Source organism: Callithrix jacchus, chromosome 11, assembly GCF_049354715.1.
Source record: "Callithrix jacchus isolate 240 chromosome 11, calJac240_pri, whole genome shotgun sequence".
In the NCBI taxonomy this organism is placed as follows: domain Eukaryota; kingdom Metazoa; phylum Chordata; class Mammalia; order Primates; family Cebidae; genus Callithrix; species Callithrix jacchus.
The window spans coordinates 54,645,113-54,668,402 of record NC_133512.1 but is presented as its reverse complement, the minus strand read 5'-3'; the positions used below and the strand labels follow the sequence as shown (position 1 = coordinate 54,668,402).

General features: G+C 35.3%; 1 protein-coding gene and 1 pseudogene across 37 annotated transcripts in view; one reads left to right on the top strand and one right to left on the bottom strand.

Moving 5' to 3' along the window:
• The window catches only part of PPP1R9A (protein phosphatase 1 regulatory subunit 9A), a 370,852-nt gene that overhangs the window by 83,241 nt on the left and 264,321 nt on the right, over positions 1–23,290 (top strand). The gene's annotated exons all lie outside the window — the stretch shown is intronic.
• Positions 4,000–23,290, bottom strand: part of LOC144578301 (THO complex subunit 3 pseudogene) — a 91,912-nt pseudogene continuing 72,621 nt past the window's right edge. The window contains exon 2 of the transcript XR_013523794.1: positions 4,000–5,517. The product of XR_013523794.1 is annotated as a THO complex subunit 3 pseudogene (transcript). The remainder of the gene's footprint in view (positions 5,518–23,290) is intronic.

The window sequence follows — 23,290 nt, the reverse complement described above, 5'->3', positions numbered from 1 at the left end:
ATGTAAATTATTATATGTCAATTAAAAATAAAAGGAATAAAATAGATTCATGATTCTGACTTTTGAATAGAATATATACTTTTAAAAAGCTGTTGCTACTTCTAGTTTTAGGTAGTTTTGTTTTATCTTTTTTATTATTCGATTGGCTTGTGCAGATCTTTAATGCTGTGACAGTATCCTTTGCTTTCCAGCTATATAGGAGCTGGCCAGTAGGGTTTGGGCAGTAGCCATTAGTATGGAGCTGTTCTCTTGTCAGGGCATGGATTGGGCCACTGTTCTCCTATTATAACTGATAATATGAACTATCCAGTTCCTTGTTGATCTCAAAATGAGAGACCAGTGAGGTTTAGGAATAAAAAGAAAATGTTTGCAAATTGTCAGAAACTGATAAAATATCAACCAGAAGAGAAAACTGTGTGATTGACAAAGTAGGGAATATTTATCTTTTTGAAACCTTTTTCTCTTTTAAACCTAGTTTTGGCTGTGGCTTTGCTGTTTATGTCACATAAAGTAATTAATTCTGTTGTGTCCTATTCAGCAGATAAGCAACATCTCAAAATTTATTTAAAAGAAAAAAATTGTAAATTTAGTGAAAGTGCAAAAATGGTTGAATATTTAGAAATTAAATCCTATTAAGAAAACAGTATCTTAACTATATAGATAAATGTAATACTTTTTTTGAATTAAATATGATAGCAGGAGAGGAGATATTTCCTCCAGTAAAAATCAAGATATATTCATATTCTTTGAGCTGGTAAGCCTGCTTCTCACAGTATATTCTATGTAAATAATTCAAAAGGGTGAAAGTTCTCTGTAGCGTTATTTAAACTAGTGAACAGCTACGTATCCCTACCCTAAAAGTGAAACATTTTAGGTATCTTCCCTGAATGCTATTTTATGCAACCACTGAAAATGATATTTATAAAATTATTTATAGCAATATGGGACAATTAAAAATGTTTTATAAAATGAAATTTGTACACTATTATGTATGAGCCCTTTTTTTATTTTAAAAAGATGTTCTCTTTTGAAAACATGTTTAGAATAGTTGTTTTTCTTTCTGGCTATTTGCTAACTTATTGTTATTTTTTTTCAATTGCTCCTTATCCTATTACATACATTTGAGTTGTTATTCAGATTTCCAGCTTTATTCTCTTTGTAAAATACTTTCATTTGAAGCACAGTTCTTGTCACGTTTTGCATTCTAACTCAATATTTTAACTTAAAGATGATAAAACACATCTCGCTATGTATAAGTTTTTTATCTATTTGATTTTAAAAAATAGTTAACACAGTAAATACTTGGAATTGGATCAGAGGTTCATTACCCTGGACACTTGTGGGCTAGAGGCCTAGGAATTTGTTATCTGTTTCCAGATGGGAAACTGTTGCCTTCTAATGTTTGGTCTTTATTACAATTAAAATACCAGAAAATTTTGTTAGAAGCAGATGTTAGGAATATGTAGACATAACCCAAATGTGTGTATATTGTAATTCTGGAGGAAATACCTCAGTTAAAACAAAACAAAAATCAAGAATGTAAATAACCTTTTATAATTTGATGATAGATCCTCCATATCTTCTAATATTCTAGTGCTTATTTTACGTATTTGTAACTTAACTATTTAAGAAGAGACCTTTCCAATATATTAAAAATTATTGGATAAGATACCAGCTCAACAGTTTAGTTAGTTTCTTTTTTTAAAAATAATGTTTTCAAGTGGTGACACTGTGTGTATTTAAGTAATTAGTGAATTGGAGAGATGAGCCAATTTCCAGCAGATCTGATTAGATATAAAAACCAGGTTAAAGAATTCCTAGTGTGTATAAAAACAGAATTTGAGTATCTGAATTACGTAGGTATTTACTTCTGTTATATTTTCTTAACCTTTGTTGAAAATAGTGGAAAAGTGAAATGAAAACTGTCTACTTTCTAAAAAATGAAAAAAAGAAATGGTGAGTCAAAATATATGTTGAGAGTAAACCATTCTGTAGGTGTAAAGTAGGCAGAGTTTCAGCTTTAGAATGGATGTAATATAAATACATATACATATACATATATTCTTCCATATCCTAACATCCTGGATTGATACTTGCCTCCCACCCCATAATTTAGCCTGATTTTTGTTTGTGTATGTGCTTAGAGGTTCAGTAGTTTTAAAATTTGCATTAACTCTTTTAGGTTATTTTACTCTCATATAAAACTACTAATTAAATTTGGTGAACTCTTTGAGTTTACAACAGAAAACAATCAAAATAAATATAGTTAACTCTAAAACAATGGTTGTCACAGTTTTGAAGACTCTTTTAGTCCAGTAGCCTTCAGATTTTAGCTTGCATCAGAATTACCTGGAAGTTTTGTTAGAAAAATAGGTCTAGAAATGTAGCCTGAGATGTGTATTTCTAATAAGTTTCCAGGTGATGTTAATGAGGCTGGTTTTAGAACCACATTTGAAGAAAACCCCACTGACTTAGGCTTTCAAAGAGATGTAAAATTAACACTCTCATTAGATAAGTTCTCTTAAGTATTGAATACATGTTGAAGATTTTATTGAGGCTTTCAAAGAGATGTAAAATTAACACTCTCATTAGATAAGTTCTCTTAAGTATTGAATACATGTTGAAGATTTTATTTAAGTCATTATTAATGATGGAACTAGTCAGATATTATAAACAGTTCAAAGAAGCACAAATTTATGTGGAGTAAATGATATTAAAATAAATTTTCAAGTGGTCAGCAAACTGACTTTTTCTATTGGGGGAAGTCAGTTGAACCTCCGTGGGACAGAATTTTCTTGCATGTCTGTAGACTAGAATAATTTACATTGCTCTCAGTTATCTATGGCAGTTAACCAACACTTTGAGTTGTAGTATAGCTCAAAGTCAATGAAAGGCTAGAATTAGAAAACCTGAAAAGTTTTGTACCACAGAGTCCATGTTTTTCCATCTTGAGTGCACTGTAATCTTTTTTTCTTATTCCCAATTTCCCTACAGTGGCTTTTAACCAAACTCTTCAGGTGATTCTGATGCAGTCAAACATTTAAGAACCATCATCTTAATGTAACAGAGAAAATATTTAGTATATTCATAATATTTATTTACTAAATCATATGTTTTCTCCCCTTATGCAAATTATTTCATGTGTAGCCAATTTGTTATTCGGAAAATCAAGGTCAGATTGCTCCTGTTAGCTGATATTTTAACCACTTTATTGCCTTATAAAGCAATTAAATATGCATTTATGTAATAAAATAGTTGTGAAATTTTTGAACATAATTAGAAAAAAGGTACTTTGTTGATCTAGTATAAACTGTGCTTCATGGAGCATTTGATCAGTTAAAATATGAAAAATTTTAGTTGAAGGTCTGTTAGTAGGGCTTCAGTCAGCCATTTTGTACATACTAAAATGCCTCTCACAATTCTAAAAGGACCTACTGAATTTAAGAAGCCAGTGATGTAATAAAAAGAGCACTGGATTTAGGTCAGTCTTGGTTTATTCTCTTTTTGTAGCTAGTTGAGTTAGTAATTCACAATGGTGGCGAGGGCATAAAGATAAATACATCAAAGCTCTTGTGATGACATAAGTGCTTGTTTTCTGGATTTCAATTTTCTCATGTGCAAAATAAGGATGATAGAGCCAAATGAGACCTGAGGTTGTCTTAAGCACTAACATTGTGTGATACTTTGAATACTGAGCAGAGGAAAACATTAAATAAGTGTGAACTAAATTGGAGTTGTTTACCATTTCTCGTTCTCATTTTTCTCTTTTTTTAACTTTTAAAATTGACGTGTAATGTGTATATTTATGGAATAGATAATGATGTTGCTTATTAGAGTAAATAGAATATTCATAATCTCAAACACTTATTTCTTTGTGTTGGAAATGTTCAATATCCTTTTTCTAGCTATTTGAAATTATATATTATTCTTAAATATACCCAAGTTTACAGTACTATAGAACACTAGAATTTACTCTTATCTAGTTCTAAATTTATATCCTTTTTTTCATAATAAAAAAGACAGTTTATTAAATGCTCAATTCTCAAAATTATATATTTTTTAATTATTTAAAAAAACTTCCATGCTCTTCCATTCCCCTCCCTCCAAACTAGGTATTGTCCAAGTTTTATCAAAGTCCACAAAGTATAACATGTACCCAAAAGCAGAGAAGACAGGAGGTCCGGAGGACAAGGTATGCTGGGTCACTACCCGCACTGCAGAGTCCGCAAAGGCTAACTCATGCTCGGGGCAAAAAATGGAAAGAGCTAAAATATAAAAAAAGCAAAAGAACTGGAGTGGGCAGCCTGACCAGAGACATTTACAATTTATACCAATTTACAAATATTTAGGGTGCCCACCAACTCCAAAAGAACAGACCAAACTAACTCCATAAAGGAAGACCTCTGCCAGGGCCTCCTCCCCTACAACCTCCTCTCAAGAATCATTAGAAAGCCCAAACAGCTTCACAGTTCCGGCTTCCTGGCTACTGTCATATTTGCCGTCTTTGCCATCACAGGCAAATGCCAGCAGAGGCCTTTTGGGGTGCCATGCCACGGTGAAGGTCGGAGACTCACACTGTACCTCCCATAGCTTGTCCCCTGTCTCCACTTCAGTGATGTCAATAAAATGATCTTCTGATGCTGACGCCAGCATTTTCCCATCGTGGCTGAAACTGAGAGTCCTTACAGGCCAATCCAGCCTGGAAAAGCACCGAACACCCACTAACTCGTCCACATCCCAGAGGCTAACCAAAGCATCTGCACTTCCTGTGGCAAAGTACTTCTCCATGGGGTCAAACTTGATACAGATGCAGTTGGAAGGATGGGCGTTGATGGACTGCACAAGTTTCAGTTCCGGGTAACTGAGGATGTTGATACAACCATTGCCATTTGTCAGGAAGAACATGTTATTGTCATTGTTCCAGGAGATTTCATTGACCTCAAACTTGAACTGCTCTTCTGCTTTGGAACGGTGTGTCTTGGCATCGATGAAAGTCACCACGTCATCCTTGTTGCCTACAGCAATGGTCTGCCCATCAGGACTCCAGCAGACATTAATGTTCTCCCCTTTAATGTTCACAGTGGCAATGCATTTTGTAGTCCTCACATCCCAGATGCGAATGGTTTTATCTCCAGATGCCGTAACAAATAGGTCAGGATTACTTGGATGCCAACAAAGCTGGTCCACACTATCTCCATGTCCCCGATAATTATTTTCTTTGACCAACCGGTCCTTCTCCAGCAAGAAGACGCTGGCCGTCTTGTCGAAGGACCCCGAGGCTAGGTGACGCCCGTCACAGCTCCAGGCCACCGAGTGCACCTTGGCGCTGTGCGCCAGGAATTCACGCGTCTTGCTGTGGCCCCGGAACAGCTCCTGCATCCCAAGCACGTAGCGCGACGGGCCACTGCTCACTGAGCACCACGGGGCCAGCCGGGGCTGGTCTGGCCCAAAGCCGAGGGCCCCATGGGTGCAGTGGGCACCGCCAAGCTGAGCTCCCAGCTCACAACATGGCCTCTGCTGCAGGGGTGCCTAAATTTATATTCTTTAACAAATCTCTCCCTTTCCCTCCCTTGTGCTTCCCCTTCTTAGCATCTAGTGTCTCTGTTCTACTTTGCTTCTTCTATGAGATCAACATATTTTTAGCTTCCTCTTATGAATGAGACATGTAGAATTTAACTTTCTGTTATTGGCTTATTTTAGGTAATGTCCTCCAGTTACATCCATGTTATTGCAAATTACGGGATTTCATTCTTTTTTTAAAATGACTGAATAGTGCTCCATTGTGTTTGTATACACCACATTTTCTTTATCATCTGTTTTGGATACCTGATTTAATTTCATATCTTGGCTATTATGAATGGTTCTGTAGTAAGTAAGTATGGGGATGCAGATGTCTCTGTGGTACACTGATTTCTTTTCCTTTGAAAAAAATGTCCCAGCAGTGGTAGTTCTATTTGTAGATTTTTGAGAAACTCATAATGTTCTCCATAGTGGCTTTATTAGTTTCCATTCCCACCAGCAGTGTATGAGTTCCCTTTTCTCCTCATTCTTGCTAGCATTTGCTATGTCTTATCTTTTTGATAATAGCCATCTTAAAGTGAAATAATACTTCATTGTTGTTTTGATTTGCTATTCCCTGACGATTAGTGATGCTGAGCATTTTTCCCTAAATTTGTGGCCCTTTGTATGTCTTCTTTTGGGAAATGTCTGTTCAGACCATTTGCCCTTTTTAAAAATCGGATCATTTGTTTATTTTTGTTGTTTTTCTGTTTGAGTTTCTTGTATATTCTGGATACTACTCTCCTGTCAGATGAATAGTTTGCAAATATTTTTTCTTATTCAACATGTTGTCTTTTCACTCTGTTGATTGTTTCCTTTACTGTGCTGAGGCTTTTTAGTTTAATATAGTCCCATTTGTTTGTTTTTGTGCCTATGCTTTTGAGAGTCGGATTAGTAATAGTTCTTCTTTTTTTAATTTGTATTTTTCTTTCTTTTTAATTTTCACCACTCTTTATATTTTTTTATTTTTTAAATTTTCGAGACAGAGTCTCACTCTGTCACACAGGGCTACAGTGCAGTGGTGAGATCATGGTTCACTGCAGCCTTGACTTTCTGGGCTCCAGTGATCCTCCCACTTCAGCCTTCTGAGTAGCTGGGAACACAAGTGCACACCGGTATGCCCAGCTAATTTCTGTATTTTGGTAGAGATGGGCTTTGCCATGTTGCCCAGGCTAGTCTTGAATTCCTGTGCTCAAATGATCCACCCGCCTTGGCCTCCCAAAGTGTTGGGATTACAGGTATGAGCCACTGAGCCTCCCTGTTGCCACCACTCTTATTCAGTTTCTTCTTTTAAAATTGCTTTATTGAGGTATAGTTGACATTTAATATACTGCATGTTTAAAGTACATGGTTTCTTAAGTTTAAACGTAACGTATATCCTATGTGACCATCACAACACTGATGAAAATGAATATCACACCCCAAAGTTTTGAGTCCTACGGTAATCTTCCCTCCCCTTACTCCAGAGAAGTGCTGATATGCTTTCTGTCATAACAGAGAAGTTTGCATTTTTTAGGATCGTATATAAATGGAAGTACAGAGTATGTACTCTTTTTTAAAACCTGGCCTTTTTGTTCACCATAATTGTCCATACTGTGCATGTATCAATACTTACACCTTCTTCTTGCCAGCTACGATTTTTTTTTTATGGCTGTGCCACAATTTATTTGTTCACCTGATGACAGATGTGGGAATTGTTTTCAGTTTTGGCTTTTACAGGCTGCTATGAACAGATGTATACACATTTTTATATAAACATACACTTTTCTTTTGGGTAATCACCTAGGATCATATTGTAGATGCATATTTACTTTTAAAGAAACTGTCAAACTGTTTTTCAAAGTGATTGTACCATTTCTGTAGTCCCACTAATAGTATATGAACATTCCATTTCCTTTACATTCATGCCAGCACTTGATCTTGGCAGTCTTTTTAAATTTTGGCCATTTTAATAGGTATGTAGTAGAATGTTAGTGTGGTTTCAGTTTGGATTTCTCTAATGACTAATGATGTTGAGCCATCTTTTTATTGCCTTTTTAATGCAATTTATATGTGTATCTTACTTTGCGAAAAGTTTAAATATTTTCCTGATTTTTAAAAAAGTAAGTTGTTTTCTTACTGTTTTAAGAGTTATTAACTTTATTGTGAATATAAATAATGTATTTATTCTGAATATTTTGATGAAGTCCACTTTAGCAAGTTTTTCATTTGTGGATTATCTTTTGCCATCATATCTAAGAAATCTTTGGTTAATCCAAGGTCACAAATCTGTCTTTTCTTCTAGCTTTTTGTAGTCTTACTTTTAAGTGTATGATACATTTTGAATTAATTTTATATATGGATTAGTATGTATATGGTTTTTTTGTTGTTGAGTTTTTTTTTTTAATCTGGATATTCTTTTGTTCCTGTACCTTTTTTCAAAAAGACCATTCTTTTTCTACAGAATTGTTTCTATCAAAAAATAGTTTTTAATATATGTGTGGGTCTATTTCTGGGTGCTCTATTCTGTTCCATTGATGTATTCATCTTGTGTTGATGTCAGTACTGCATTGTATTATGGTAGCTTAATAATAATCCTTAACAGCAGGAACAGTTAGCCTTTGAATTATGTTCTTTTCCAGTTGTTTGGCTCCTCTAAGTATTTTCATTTGTATATGAATTATTTTAGAATCAGCTTGTCAATTTATACAAAGAGCCTGCTGGTATTTTTATTTGTATTGTTTGAATCTGGGGAGATTTAGGGAGAATTGACATCTTAGCAAGATTGAACTTTTGTGAACAAGCTATAGCTCTATTTGCATAGGTCTCTTTATTTTCTCTGAGCAGTGTTTTGTAGTTTCTGGTGTACATGTCTTACACATTTTTTTTTTTTGCTGGGTTTATCCCTAAATATTTCCTATTTTTGCTGCTAATCTAGATGGCAATTTTTAAAATTTCAGTTTTTGGTGCTAGGATCTAGAAATGCAGTGGGTTTTTAAAATACATTTGTTTTATATCTTTTAATCTTACTAGACTCTATTAGTATTGGTAGCTTGCAATTTTTGTCAGATTTTTTAGCTAGACTGTCATGTCATCTGTGAATAACGATACTTTTACATCTTCCTTTTCTTTCTGCTTGAGTTACTGAACTGGCTAAAGCCTCCAACTGATAAAAATGGTGAAGCAGACATCCTTGTTTTATTCCTGATTGTGGGGGTGTATGGGAGAAAAAGAAGTATCTTTTCCTTGCCCATTACAAGGAAGTGTTTATGACTGACACCCCATAACATAAGACAAACTGACAAGAGAGAAGTGTAACAACTTTATTTAACCACAGTTTTGTCGGACCCAGGAACCTTCAGAAAAGAAGACTTAAAGTCCCAGGGGCAACTGTGCATTTTTTTGCATTGGTTTAATGAAAAAGTAAACAGCCATGTAGAAATATGATTGGCCGGGAAGGTATGATCTATTGGAGTCATAGAGGAAAATTAGAAAGGCCTGTTTGTTCAGATTCTTAGGTGTGTTCATTTCTTCCCGTTGGGTATGGGGCAGAACACCTGTCACATAGGGTCTTCAGGGGAGAAGCAAGGGAGAATTCTTTTTATGGCTTCGGGAAAAAAGGGTGGGAGAAGGTCAGAGTGATCTTTATGTTCATGCCAAGGTGCTGTATTTTGAGATATCATGTTCTGAGCCCAGAGAAGAAAAACACTGAGTCTTTTACCATTAAGTAAGATGCTAGCTTTATTTTTTAAAAATGTACTCTTTATCAAGTTGAGGAAGTCTCATTCAATTCTTTGTTAAATAGAGAGTTTTTATCAGGAATAAATGTTAGATTTTTAAGTTATTAATTTGGTTGATTACATTAATTTTTAAAAAAACCGATTGCTGACTGGGCGCAGTGGATTATGCCTGTAATCCCAGCACTTTGGGAGGCCGAGGTGGGCGGATCACAAGCTCAAGAAATCGAGACCATCTTTGCCAACATGGTGAAACTCCATCTCTACTAAAAATAGAAAAATTAGCTGGGCATGGCGGTGCGTGCCTGTAGTCCCAGCTACTCAGGAGGCTGAGGCAGGAGAATCACTTGAACCTGGAAGGCAGAGGTTGCAGTAAGCTGAGATCGTGCCACTGCATTCCAGCCTGTCGACCAAGTGAGACTCATCTCAAAAAACAACCAACCAACCAACCAACCAATTACTTTTTGATGGGAAACCAAACTTGCATTTTTGGGATAAAACTCACATGGTCATAATATATTATCCTTTCAACATATTGTTTAATTCAGTTTGGTAATGTACTGATGAATTCTTCCCCCTTTTATATGTCTGAAAAAATGTCTTTTTCTTTATTTTTGAAGATTTTTTACTGATTATACAATTCTAAGCTGATACTTTTTTTTCTCTCAGTACTTTAAAGAAGTTGCTGCATTATTTTCTTGCTAGCATTGTTTTTTATGAGAAGTAGCCTCTCACCCTCATCTTTGGCTGCTCCTAAGAGTTTCCCGTTATTGCTCATTTTGAGTAATTTGGTTCTGATATGCTTTGTTGCCTTTTTCTCCACGTTTCTCATGCTCGGGTTTTGTTGAGCTTCTTGGAACTATGGGTTTAGAGTTTTTATAAAATTTGAAAAAATTTGGCCATTATTTCCCCCCAATATTTTCTTTCCTTTCTTTTTCTTTTCCTTAGGAGATGCAAATCACACATAGGTTGCTTAAAGTTGTCCCATATTTCACTTTTTATTGCTCTCTTTATTATTAAAATTTTTATTCCTGTGTGTCTCATTTCAGATAGTTTCTCTTGTGTCTTAAATTCATTACACTTTTCTTCTGTAATTTTTATAATCTGCTGTTAATCTTATCCAGTATATTTTTATGTTAGACATTATAATTTTCACTTCTAGAAGCTTGAGTCTTCTTTAATATCTCCCATACCTCTACTTAATTTTTGACCATATTATATATTTACAATGACGGTTTTATGTCCATATTTACCATTTCTAAAATTTGTGTCCATTGTATATTGGTTTTAATGAATGATTTTTCTCAGCGTTATTGTTTAGATTTTCTTGCTTCTTTACATTTCTGAGACTCTTATGATTGGATGCCATTCTGAAAATTACCTTTTTGAGTACTAGATATGTTTGTATTTCTATAAATATTCTTGAGCTTTTTTCTGGGATGTACTTAAGTTACTTAGAAATAATTTTATTTTTTTAGATCTTGCTTTAAAAAGTTTTGAGCAGGACAAGAACAGCATTTGGTCCATGGCTCATAATTTCACTAGTGAGACAAAGTTCTGAATACTCAGCCTATTGCTCTATAAATTACTGTTTTCTAGTCTGGTAGAAGGACTGGATATACCTTGGGGAATAAAATGTATGTTGACCTCTAGCTTATGTTACATAATAGTTAATTTGTGATGAATTATAGACCTAATAGATAGCTGAAATGTTAACATGTCTAGGAAAAAAATAGAATAATATTTTCATGTCCTGAAGATAAGAAATGATTTATTATCCAGAGCATAGAAAACATGCATAAAAGACAAGTTGATAAATTGAACATGATAAACATTAGAATCTTTTTATAAAAAGGCACTGTTAAGAAATGGATAAAAAAACTAGATATTAGGAGAAAATAATTGTCATGTATGCATCTGACAAAAAAAGTCCTATTTAGACTTTTTAAAGAACTCCTACAGATAAGTTGAGTTTTTCTCTTTTGCAATTTTTTTGTAATGTGATACTGATGTGGCTTTGGTGTGGTTTTCATTACGCATATCTTACTTGAGAGTCTGTCTATGAGTTATTGTTTTCATAAAAATTTGGGAAATTATTGGTCATTGTTTCCTCAAATGTCTTTTATGACTGTCCTCTTATTCTTGGGTTCTAAGTATACATGTCACTTGTTTACTATTATAGGTTACATAGGCTCTATTAATTTTTGTAGTCCAGTTTTTCTCACTCTTCCATCTTTGTTAGTTTGTATTGCTGTGTTTTAAGATTTACTGTAATTTTCATTTTTTCAGTTCAGATACTCTGTTTTTTTTCTTTTCTTTTCTTTTTTTTTTTTTTTTTTTTTTTGAGACAGAGTCTTTGCTCTTGTTGTCCAGGCTGGAGTGCAACAGCATAATCTCAGCTCACTGCAACCTCTGCCTCCCTGGTTCAAGGGATTCCACTGCCTCAGCCTCCCAAGTAGCTGGAATTACAGGCATGTGCTACCATGCCCGGCTAATTTTTTTGTATTTAATAAAGATGGGGTTTCACCACGTTGGTCAGTCTGGTCTCGAACTCCTGACCTCAGGTAATCTGCCTACCTCGGCTTCCCAAAGTTCTGGGATTATAGGTGTGTGAACCACCATGCCCAGCCAGATACTCTGTATGTTTTTTGTCTCTAAAGGTTCTATTTTCTTTTTTGTATCTTCCATTTTAAAAATCATATTCATATTTTGTTGTAAATATTTGAGCCTATTTATGTTAATTATGTTAACATTTCCATGGTCTGCTTGGTTTTATTTCTTATATTTTTGGGTGTCTTTTTCCACCCATTTATGAATCACATTTTAAAATTCATATCTGAATTTTTTTACTGGATGTTGGATATTATGACTATTATGCTGTTAAGTGTCTAGATTTTATGATCTTCTTTTAAATTTTTTGAAATTTGTTTTGTAGGTCATAGGTACTTCTCCTACTAAGATGTAACCCTCTGCTCAATGTTTAGGATGTTTGAGTCTCTGTATTCATGTCCCTCAGAACTCAAGCATCTTGCAGCCCAGTGAGACCCCCAGGAATTATTTAGCTTGCAGCTCCCCAGTAATAGTTCACCCAGTCTCATAGGGTTTTCTCTTCCATATATATGCTTAACTTAGTAGTTAGCTATTGGCTAAAGGGGCCCCTGTGCAGATTTCTGGAGCTTTCTCTGCCAAGCTCTGAACTCACTAGTACTCAGCCCTACAAACTCTAGCCTCCTCAGTTTTCCTAGAGTCTTATTTTTATCTCCTCAACTGAGTGAGACTGCTGTGATCTACTTGGAATCCCCAGCCTGCACTGTGTTATGGAAAGGGTCTTGTAGAAAAGGGTTTTACTAAGTTTTTTCCTTCAATCATGGATCATAGTCCTGGGCTGCCTGTTGTCTCAATGTTTGAAAAAAAATTTCTCTAGTTTTTTGGTGGTTTACAGTGAGAAGGTATGGACAATTTTACTTATTCCATGATGGCAGAAGTGGAACAGTTTCTATTTTTAATAGAATAATTTATTGTAATTGTGACTTTGAATAAATATAACCTGTGGTTATTTATTTTTTATTGTTTAGTGAGTAGCTCTTCACAGAAGTAGAGCCCTCCTCCTTCCCTTTTTAAAAAAGGAAATTCTACACAGGACCCCAATAGAGAAAATAGTTAAAACTTCATTTGCTCTCATTTAAATTAGGTTTATAGCCCTGTTGATCTCTACCTAACCCCAAAGCTATCTGGTACTCCTGAAAATAAAATTTGAAAACCTGTGAACTATTTACCCCTCTCATTTTACAGGGGGAAAGTAACTTCTAGAAGACTAAAATGTTTCATCTTAAAGTAATGAATTTTAAACTGTCTGGCTTGTATGAGTTTTTCTAGCATTTGAAATAAGACCTCTTATATCCTAATTCAGTGTCTTATTTTCCTTAGCTTGATTTTTTTTTTTTAAAGGTCTCTTTGATTTTGAGCTGTTTCAGCATGAGATTCTTAGAGAACTCTATTTCCTGTTAATCTTTGTATAGCGCCTTGAGTCCACATGGGCTCTGTTGTAACTTCTGGCTGTTTAAACAATCTTGAAATAGTTTATTTTAAATCCAGTCCAACATTTGGTTTATTCTGTTTTCTCAACACTTCAGTATGTAAGATTTCTGTTTATCCATTCTACAAAAACTGTATGAAGATGGCTACATACTTCTCTGTGTTTTTTTGTTTGTTTTTGAGACAGAATCTTACTCTCTCACCCAGGCTGGGGTGCAGTAGCTTAATCATGGCTCACTGCAGCCTCAACCTTGGGGATCAAGTGATCCTTCCATCTCAGCCTCCCAAGTAGCAGGGACTACAGATATAAGCTACCACACCTGGCTAATTTCAAAATTTTCTCTAGGGCCAGGGTCTCATCACGCTGCCAGACTGATCTTGAATTCCTAGGCTCAAGCGATTCTCCCACATGGCTTCCGAAAGTCCTATGATTACAGGTGTGAGCCACTGCCATACATCTTGTTTTATTCCTTATTCCTCTTCAATTGCTGTGTTTATGTTATTTCATCTTCTAGAAACAACTTGGACTATATTGTGATGAATGATATACCTTGAACTCTAAGTAGTAGATCATTGATTGTCACCTTGAATTGTTGAGGAAGTATTCATATTGAAGGAAGCAGGGAATGTCAACAGCTTGCACTGTGTTACGTGGCAGAAATCTTCTTGGTGTGCACCTGGGCAGTCTGCAGTCTGAATCTAAGAGCTACAACTTAATTATTTCTTCCTGAAAGCGGTCCTCTGTTCAGTCACTGCTTCATTGGTATGTCCTGTGGTATAGAAATGGGACAGCCACTCTAGATGAATGAGAGGTGGACAGGCAGGATATAGCACTAGGTTCATCTCTTCAGTCTACTGGTTATAGCTAGACTTTAATATTGAAGAATTATATTGCTGCTATTCTATTACTCCATTTTCTCCTTACTTAAAAAAGAAAATTATCAGAAAACACCAAATAATTTAGTTATGTCCTCAGATGGTCTTAGAAAGGTTTTCTTTGAGACATATCTGTAGTGGCTATTAGGGACTCAATGAATATTCATCCAATGAACAGATGAACTAAGCCCAGTAAAATCAACAAAACATCTCCTGAGAAATTGTTGATGATGTGTAACTATTTGAGTTGCATTACTTTTTAGCATAAGAAGAATAGGATCACTGCCAAAACCAGTTGAGATACCTTATTTATTTATTTTATATATTTATTTTTTCTAAGATGGAGTCTTACTCTGTTGCCCAGGCTGGAGTGCGGTGGCATGATCTCAGCTCACTGTGACCTCGGCCTGCCAGGTTCAAGCGATTTTCATGCCTCAGCCTTTTGAGTAGATGGGAATACAGGTGCCCACTACCACAGCCAGCTAATGCTTTATATTTTTAGTGGATACGGGGTTTCTCCATGTTGGCCAGGCTGGTCTTGAACTCCTTACCTCAAGTGATCTGCCCACATCGACCTCCCGAAGTGCTGGGATTACAGGCATGAGCCGCTGTGCCCAGCCAAGATACCTTATTTAATTAATTTTCATCATGCAGTTCTGATGTTCTTTCTTGAGTAGTGCAGCAGAATTTTTCATACCCATCCTTGTGTCCTCAACACTCAGCATAATGCTTCATACATGATATACGTGTTCAGGAAGTGTTTGTGGAATGAGACAATAAATCTGTTCTATTGCATTGCAGTGCTTGCTATGACAGGCCTTAACAGGTTTCAAGAACGCTATTTTTTCATGGCTGTTGATTTCATGTGGATTTTTGTATATACACTTCACATATACACATGTTTACATCTCTGAGATATAAATGAGTAGCCATTTCTTTTCTAACATTGGTACTTAGTAGTACAAATTTTATTTTATAAAGTAATTTGTAAGTTTTTTGTATACTCTTACTATAGCGTACGTAATTTGAGTTGTTTTTCCCTGTTTTTTCCTTTTCCCACATGAAAACTTCATACCTATTGGAAATATAATTTGTAGTTTTAAACTGATTTATTATATTGATAAAAGATAGGGCAATTTAGGAATGATTTTTGTGCATATTATTTTGTTTGCTCCCTCAACTTCTTTGTAAGGTAGGTAAACAGATGAGGTAAGTGATACAGATAGGTTAATCATCTCTTTCCAAGTCACACAGTTAAGTTGCAGGGTTAGGACTTCAGGATCATTGTTCTTTTAGCTGATTCTACACTGTCTCTGAATATTCTGTTTCAAAAAGGGATAGAGAATCTATTTGGTTTTGTTAACTCAGAATTGACTTGGAATTTTGATTAAAGAGAATGATAAGGAAATGACACTGTATTTAGTGGGAAAAATGTCATTTCAAAGGCTGATTCTGATTTAAAAATGCTGGTGATCGTGTCTTTCTTTTTTTCAGGATTCTTTGGTAAGTAATTTTAGCAAGGTGTCATTCTTAGTTGCTAAAAAAAAAGTTGTCTCCTGTTTTTAGTTGTCAGATTCAAGCCTATTAGGAAAAATTTGAGTAATTATTCTTACACGTCTCCATTAATATGAAGAATCATACATAAAGTGTAGTCCATGCTTATCTCTAAAATAAATGAGGAAATAAAATTTTCGGGTTCTGTTAGTTGTTAGAAAGCATAGTAACTCAACTTATTATTCTGTACCTTGGGAAAAAATGCTTCCTTGTTGATTCCAAGTGAGATCATTTAGAACTAAAGTCTACCATGTAGAGAGTAAAAATGAGATTGTTAAGGGAATGCTCCTTCATTCTGAAAACTCTCGAATGAGGGGACAAAAATATAACCCTGGTTTTAATCTTTATGTAACTCCTTGTAGAAATAATTTAAAATAGGGACAGGTAACTCTCAATCCCAGATGTAGATCAAATACTTGGTAATTTGTTTAACCTATAATGCTGCTTCTCAACACTGGCTACTCTTTGTAGTCACATGGGAACTTCTTAGAATTACCAGTGTGATCTTAACTCCAGAGATTCTTATTTATTGTTGGTCTGGGTTAGAGCCTATGCATGGTTAATTGGATTCCTTAGGTAATTCTAATGTGTAGTCAGAATTGAAAAACACTGCTTTAGAAATACACAGTTGAACTTTCTTTTATCTTCATATGCAATCAGAAAATGAAAGAGGGAGAAAAGGAGTGACCTGTAGATTAGCTACCCATCTGTGCTTTTTCTAAAAGATCAAGGTAGGGAGCAGGTGTGAAGGCTTGGATTTTGCACCCTGTGTACCAAAACACATGGGCCACTGTGCAGTACTGGAAGTAAAGTTCTTGAATGTTACAGCATGGTGGCATTTCTTGTCAGGGGAGAAGGGAATGAAAGATTGTTTTAACTTCTCTTCTTCTGCTTGACTTGTGTAAAAAGTTAACCATCTGCTTTTTTAGCATTTTAGGAAAACAATTACTGTGCCAAGAGTATCAGGTAATCTGTCAGAAAAATACATGAATGGACCAGATCTGTGTGTATCACTTCAAATTAAAGAAATTTAAAAGCATTCCTTTGTGCTTTCTGGCTAAGCTGTGACAGCACAATCACTGGTAATTTTGTAAAGAAATTTATTTTTAAACAGTATAATGGCCAAAAAAAGCTATTGGAGGAAGAGGAAGACAGGACACACCTGGGTTACATTTTGCCTCTTTTAAGTCTGTGAAAAATGTTTAAAAATCTTTAAAGAAAGCTTAATTTGTCATTATCGCATTTTTGCTATAATCAACATAATTATACATTTTTAAATTAACTAATCTATGAGTATTGCCTTACTGAATGAGTTCCATGTATATGGAGCTGCTTAAAGACTCTGAAAAGGATAGGAGTGTGTTATTAATTCTGGATGCTACATGCCTAAATAAACCTTTTTTAGAGGAGTTATCGAGAATACTCATGCATAGAATGAAAGCTCACTGGATAGGCTCAATAATAGAATGGATATGACTGGGAGTGGATACCATATCCTATGGGATAATTGGTGACCTGATGGATGTTGCTGTCTTGTAGTCATTGGTTAAATATACTCTTGATGACAGTTGGGTACATGCACATCAACCAGCTTTTGCTGCTCACTGCCATGGTGCAGGGAAGGACACAATACAAATGGCGATTCCTTCCCACAGACTACAGTCCATATCTTAACAAAGATCTGTCAAATGTTTCCCTGTGGAAAAGAGGATTTTAGTATATTTTTCTCTTGCTACCTTGAATAAAGATTTCTGATTATCCCAGAACTGAGATAAAGGTAGTGAATTTTTGATGAAAAATGACATACTTTTGTTTGTAAGCTGTTAGAATTGGCATTTTGTTGTTTGGGTGCCAGGCCACTAGACTGTGTACCACATGGGCAGGAATTTTGTTTTGCTCACTGTTGTATCCCCGATGAAAGGTAAATGATTTTAATTTTGATAAAGTGATTTATTTACTTTTTAATTTTTTAATTTTTCCACTTATTATTTCACTTTTTAATTATATGACACAGTCTATTTTTAGTTTTCTCCACAGGGCTAAATATGGTTACAGTTTACAGTTTATTCAGGATACTCAATAAACTGAGGATTTGTGAATACTTTATCAGTTAATTTTATAGAGAATAACAATTAAAAAAACTATTGACTTGAATATTACTGTTGAACTTTTGTCTTATAATAAGCTTTTTAAAAAAGTTTAAAGAAGACTTTTAGAAGTTTCAAGGCATATAATCACAGATATAAAATTCATTAAGGAAACCTACTCAGAATTGCACAGATTCAGTCACATTTTAAAACACTTAAATATGTGAAAAAAGAAATCCACAGATTGATTTTAAATTACAAACTCACCTTGTGAATTTAAACCTAATTTGATTTTCAAAAGTTCAATTTTCAGATCATTTTAGGACCATTTATATATTGTAAAAAGTGATATATACTAGCATCTGGCTATGGTTAACACCTGCCAAAAAAGTTAATATAACATTTCTTTAAGATCTTTGGTTTAGAAAAATGTGCTGGCTATATTTATAGTAGCCCATATAAGTAAGTGCTATGAACCTTACCACTTCACAATTTTTGTGAATTCTTTTTCTCTGTTTAACAGATGCCAATAGAAAAAGTAGCCTTTCCCTTGTTACCAGACATAAATTATTGCTCTCTTTTAAAGATATAAAAAATTGATGAAAAGAATCATAGAATTTTTAGAGTGGAAAGTATCTTAGAAATAATCTACATTTGTTTTTAGCATCTTGCTTATAGATTTTAATTTTGTAAAAATCTTAGTGGTATTTTGATGGTAGGATATTTTTATTAAGTTTTAAAATGTCTTAATGTACTTTCTGTAGCCTTATTTGTTAATTTTTGCCAAGAATCCTTCCAAAAGATCTGAATTACTTGCTTCAATTTGCACCTTTCATAAGGGTGAAAATAAATTGAGATCTTTTTTTTTTTTTGAGATGGAGTTTTGCTCTTGTTGCCCAGGCTGGAGTGCAATGGCGTGATCTTGGCTCATTGCAACATCTGCCTCCCAGGTTCAAGCGATTCTCCTGCCCCAGCCTCCCGCATAGCTGGTATTACAGGCATGAGCCACCAGGCCTGGCCAATTTTGTATTTTTAGTAGAGATGGAGTTTCTCCAGGTTGGTCAGGCTGATCTTGAACTCTTGACCTTAGGTGATCCGCCCACCTTGGCCTCCCAAAGTGCTGGAATTACTGGTATGAGCCACTGCACCCAGCCAATAAATTGAGCTCTTAAGAATTTATTTATTTACTTATGATGGAATTTTGCTCTTTCACCCATGCTGGAGGGAAGTGATGCAGTCTTGGGCCACTGCAACCTCTGCCTCCTGGATTAAAGGGATTCTCCTGCCTCAGCCTTCCAAGTAGCTGGGATTACAGGCACGCTTCACCACACCTGGCTGATTTTTATATTTTTTGTAGAGATGGGGGTTTCATCATGTTGACCAGGCTGGTCTCGAACTCCTGACTTCAGGTGATCTGCTACCAACGTCCTAGGATTATAGGCATGAACCACCTTGCCTGGCCAAGAACATTTTTAATACTTGTTTATATAAGAAGATATTTGGCTAGGCCTTTGATTTTTGAAAGGAAGGTCCTAAATATAACGTGCATGACCTATTATATAGTTCTGCAACACAGGAAATCAACATTTTATTTATAGGAAAGTACTTTCTGGCAAACTATTGAGAAAAAAATAAAATCTACTACATTCTAATTATAAAGAGTAGTTTGCCATATCCCTTACCCTTCTCAATTCTGATATGGTCTGCTGGAAGTGAGACAGGGTTTATTTGCTAATAGCTTCTTAAGCAATTCACTTGTCTTACCACTGTTTCCTTCCCTTGCTTAATCTTTTCTCATTGAATGGCCGTAATAAATTTTTGAATGGCCATCTTAAATTTCGGGTGCCTCACTGGAATATAGAGTTTTGTCCTAGATTGTAAGTTATTCCAGGGAGGTATTTTTGGTGCTATTGACATTTAAGCCAGATAATTATTTGCCATGGGAGACTGGCCAGTGCATTGTAGGATGTTTAGCAGTGTTTCCAGCCTTACTGCAGAAGATGCCAGTAATACCTCCTCCCCAAACTTGTAGCAAACAAAAATGTGTTAAGATGTTGCTTGAATGTCCTCTGGAGGGCAAAATCTCTGGTTGAGCTGCTCTAGGGCAAGAAGGTCTTTTGTGTTTATATTCTCTTATTTCCCATACATATGTCTCCCCAATTGTATTAATATGTATAAGAACCCAGTAATTTTTACTTAATTGAAATAGTAACTTTGTTACAAGGCCTAATTATATTGTGTCAAAATGGTAATATTTATGTTATAGCCTGTATGTATCAATAAATATGTAAAAACCTGGAGAGGAAATATTGTATAATCCATGTAGATTATAAATAAGAGTTAGCTTTAGGTATCTGTTGGATCGATTTTAAATACTATCCTTAGTATTCTGTATGTAGCTGGTATAAAGTTATAGAAACTAAGCTTTTGCAGGTATGGTGACTCACACCTGTATTCCCAGTGCTTTGAGAGGCCGAGGTGGGCAGATCACCTGAGGTCAGGAGCTCGAGACCAGCCTGGCCAACATGGTGAAACCCCGTCTCCACTAAAAATAAAAAAATTAGCTGGGCGTGGTGGTGTATGCCTATAATCCCAGCTAGCAGAGAGGCTGAGACATGAGAATTGCTTGAACCCAGGAAGCGGAGGTTGCAGTGAGCGGAGATCATGCCATTGCACTCCAGCCTAGGTGACAAAGCGAGACTCCATCTCAAAAAAAAGAAACTAAGCTTCAGTTTTTTTCTTCTGTAAAATGGAAATAATATTTGCTTTATCATTTTATTGTGAGGAACAAATTACATGATAAATATAGTCTGCTAAGCTCAGCTGAGAATCAGATGCCTTTGGTGGGTTGTAGTTTGATGTTACTCTTCTACCCCATTTTAACATTTCTGTTTTCTTCATAAAAGGGGTTTTTAGGGGGAAAACCCTACTTGAAATCTCCCTGCAATTTGCCTTCAGATATATATGAAGTTTTTTAAATGCATTAGAGAGACTCCTTATAGATTTGTCTCTCTATTTGCCAATAGGAACAATGGATGAAGGAATCAGCCTTATTGTGGGATCCTGTTTTAGTTAGAGTAGGCTAAGTTGCAGTAACAAATCCACAGTTTAAGGATTCAGTTTACTTTCTACTCACATGATGGTCCTTACTGCTTCAAGTTGGTTGGACATTCTTTCAGGAACTGAAGCTCCTTCTGTCTAATGGGGTCACCATGTGCATTGTAAGCTTCACTGTCGTCTTCTGGTAGAAGAGGTAAACGTGTAAAAAGAGTACCACTGCTTTTCTAAAAGCAATAGTCTGGAAGTGGGGTGTTTAAATTCTGCTTATATTCTGTTTCTTCTTATTTGGTGAGAGCTTGGTTTCATGGTCACACCTACCCCAGTGAAGAACGAGACAGAATGAAGTTTAGTTTCTGCATTAAGAGTTTTTAAAGAGAGAGATTGCTCCCTACTCTCTTGACAGGGACTATAGCATTGTTCTCTAGCATCCTGGTGTGTTGGGATTCATATGTCTTGGGCATCAAGATATGGTGGCTTCCTGATGCTGTCAGTGTCTGGGTATAAGGGAATTTTTGAGTTCCAGCTTTGATTGGCACTTCTCTAGACCCATCAGGGCTGCATCTTGATGAATTGCAATGAAAAGTAGAGGTCAGAAGTAATCACTGGACTCTTGCAAGTGCCCCTTTTAATTCTCAAGAGTTTTAGGAGTTGTAACAATTCTGCCAGAAGTTGTGCTTCAGCAGTTAAGCAGGTAGGGCTTACTTAATGTTGTTAGTCAAGCATCTAGGGGCTTGGAATTATTGACAGCCATTGAAATGAAAGGAATAAATATATATTCATAGAGTGATGAAGTGGATTCTGGTTACTGGGTGTAAGGAGGTGGGAATAGTGCACACAATATATCCAGCCAGGTACAGAGGAGGAAAGGGGCAGAATGGCTTATCAGCAAAGTAGTTTTCCTTGCCACATAGGGAAAATAGTTCCTCAGGTTTTGTAGGCATGGACAGCAGCAAATATTTGATTATAATTAAAATGGAGGAACTTTGCATTAAATTATTAACAAATGATGTGTTCTATTAAGAACCTTTCCATGCTAGATATCTTAGCATTTCTGGTATTGTATGTACTATTCAGAGGGTGCAAACTATTCACAGTTCCAGAAATGTTAATATCAAAGACCATGTACATGTATTAAATTTCATACTGGCTGGATGCTGTGGCTCATGCCTGTAATCCCAGCACTTTAGGGGGCTGAGGCAGGAGGATCACTTGAGCTTAGGAGTTTGAGGCCAGCCTGAGCAACACCGTCTCTACAAAATAATAATAATAATATACAGGTACCACTGATGTTAGTATTGCACGTAGCAAATGGATAAAAATGATGAATTGGATTCTGCCAGACAGAAATGCAGTCTGAGAGAAAACTTTTTTCTTTCAATATAATCTCTTTGCACTTGGCCTAAGTTTAAGGTAGTGGTGCTGCCTTTCAGAATTCAGCTTTTCTTTAAAGATATTTTTCATATCAGCATACTACATCCAAAATACCTCACGCTCAATATTATGTTATATTTAAAATGAGAATCATTCAAACATTAATAGCTGAATTAAACATACCAAAATTAATTTTGTACTTTCAAATGCAGAATTACAATAGAGCTTTCTTTTACAAGTTTGATTTTTAGATTATCTTACAGTAAAAGCATCTGAAAAATTTTGGCATACTTAATCTTTCTCAGCATAAATATGACTTTCTTTTTATAACAGAATCTTGGCAGATTGTGATCTGTTCTATGAGCTACTGATTGTAAGGGGAAATAATGATGCTATTTATTTTTTGTGATTTTCTTCAAACTGAACAATCAAGTTAAAAACCTAAGATAATGTTTCAAAAGTAATCACTATGTATGTGGTCTTACCATTTTATCCTTATTTTCTCTGTAAGCAGTTCCTTTTCTGCTCTTCTAATTTCTTATGATTTTTCACTTTCTTTAATTAAAATTTATTAATCACACATTTACTAATCAGGAATTATGAAGACTGGCATTTAAAAAATACTCTATTAGAGGGGACAACTGTCAGTTGAAATTCTTCACAGTTGGGTGACTAAAGATTCCAGAAGAAAGTGGACTGGATAAATTAGCACCAGCTTGGAAAGGGTGCTCTTTAAATCTTCTCCACATTTCCTATGAATGACTTAGATGAAGATACACAAAATAAATTTTTAGGGCATGCAAAGTTGAAAGGAATAGCTAATATGTTGAGTAGAGAAATAGGAATTTAAAACTATCTCAGTGGACTGGTATGCTATGTCATGGCAAATAATGTTATTTAATATGAATAAATATCTATGTCTGCATAAATGATATATAAAATAGTTAATTTCAAGGAAACACTGCAGAAAGGTTTTAGTTGATGGCATAGTTTATATGAGCCAACAACATGATAAAGCTGGTAAAACTGCCA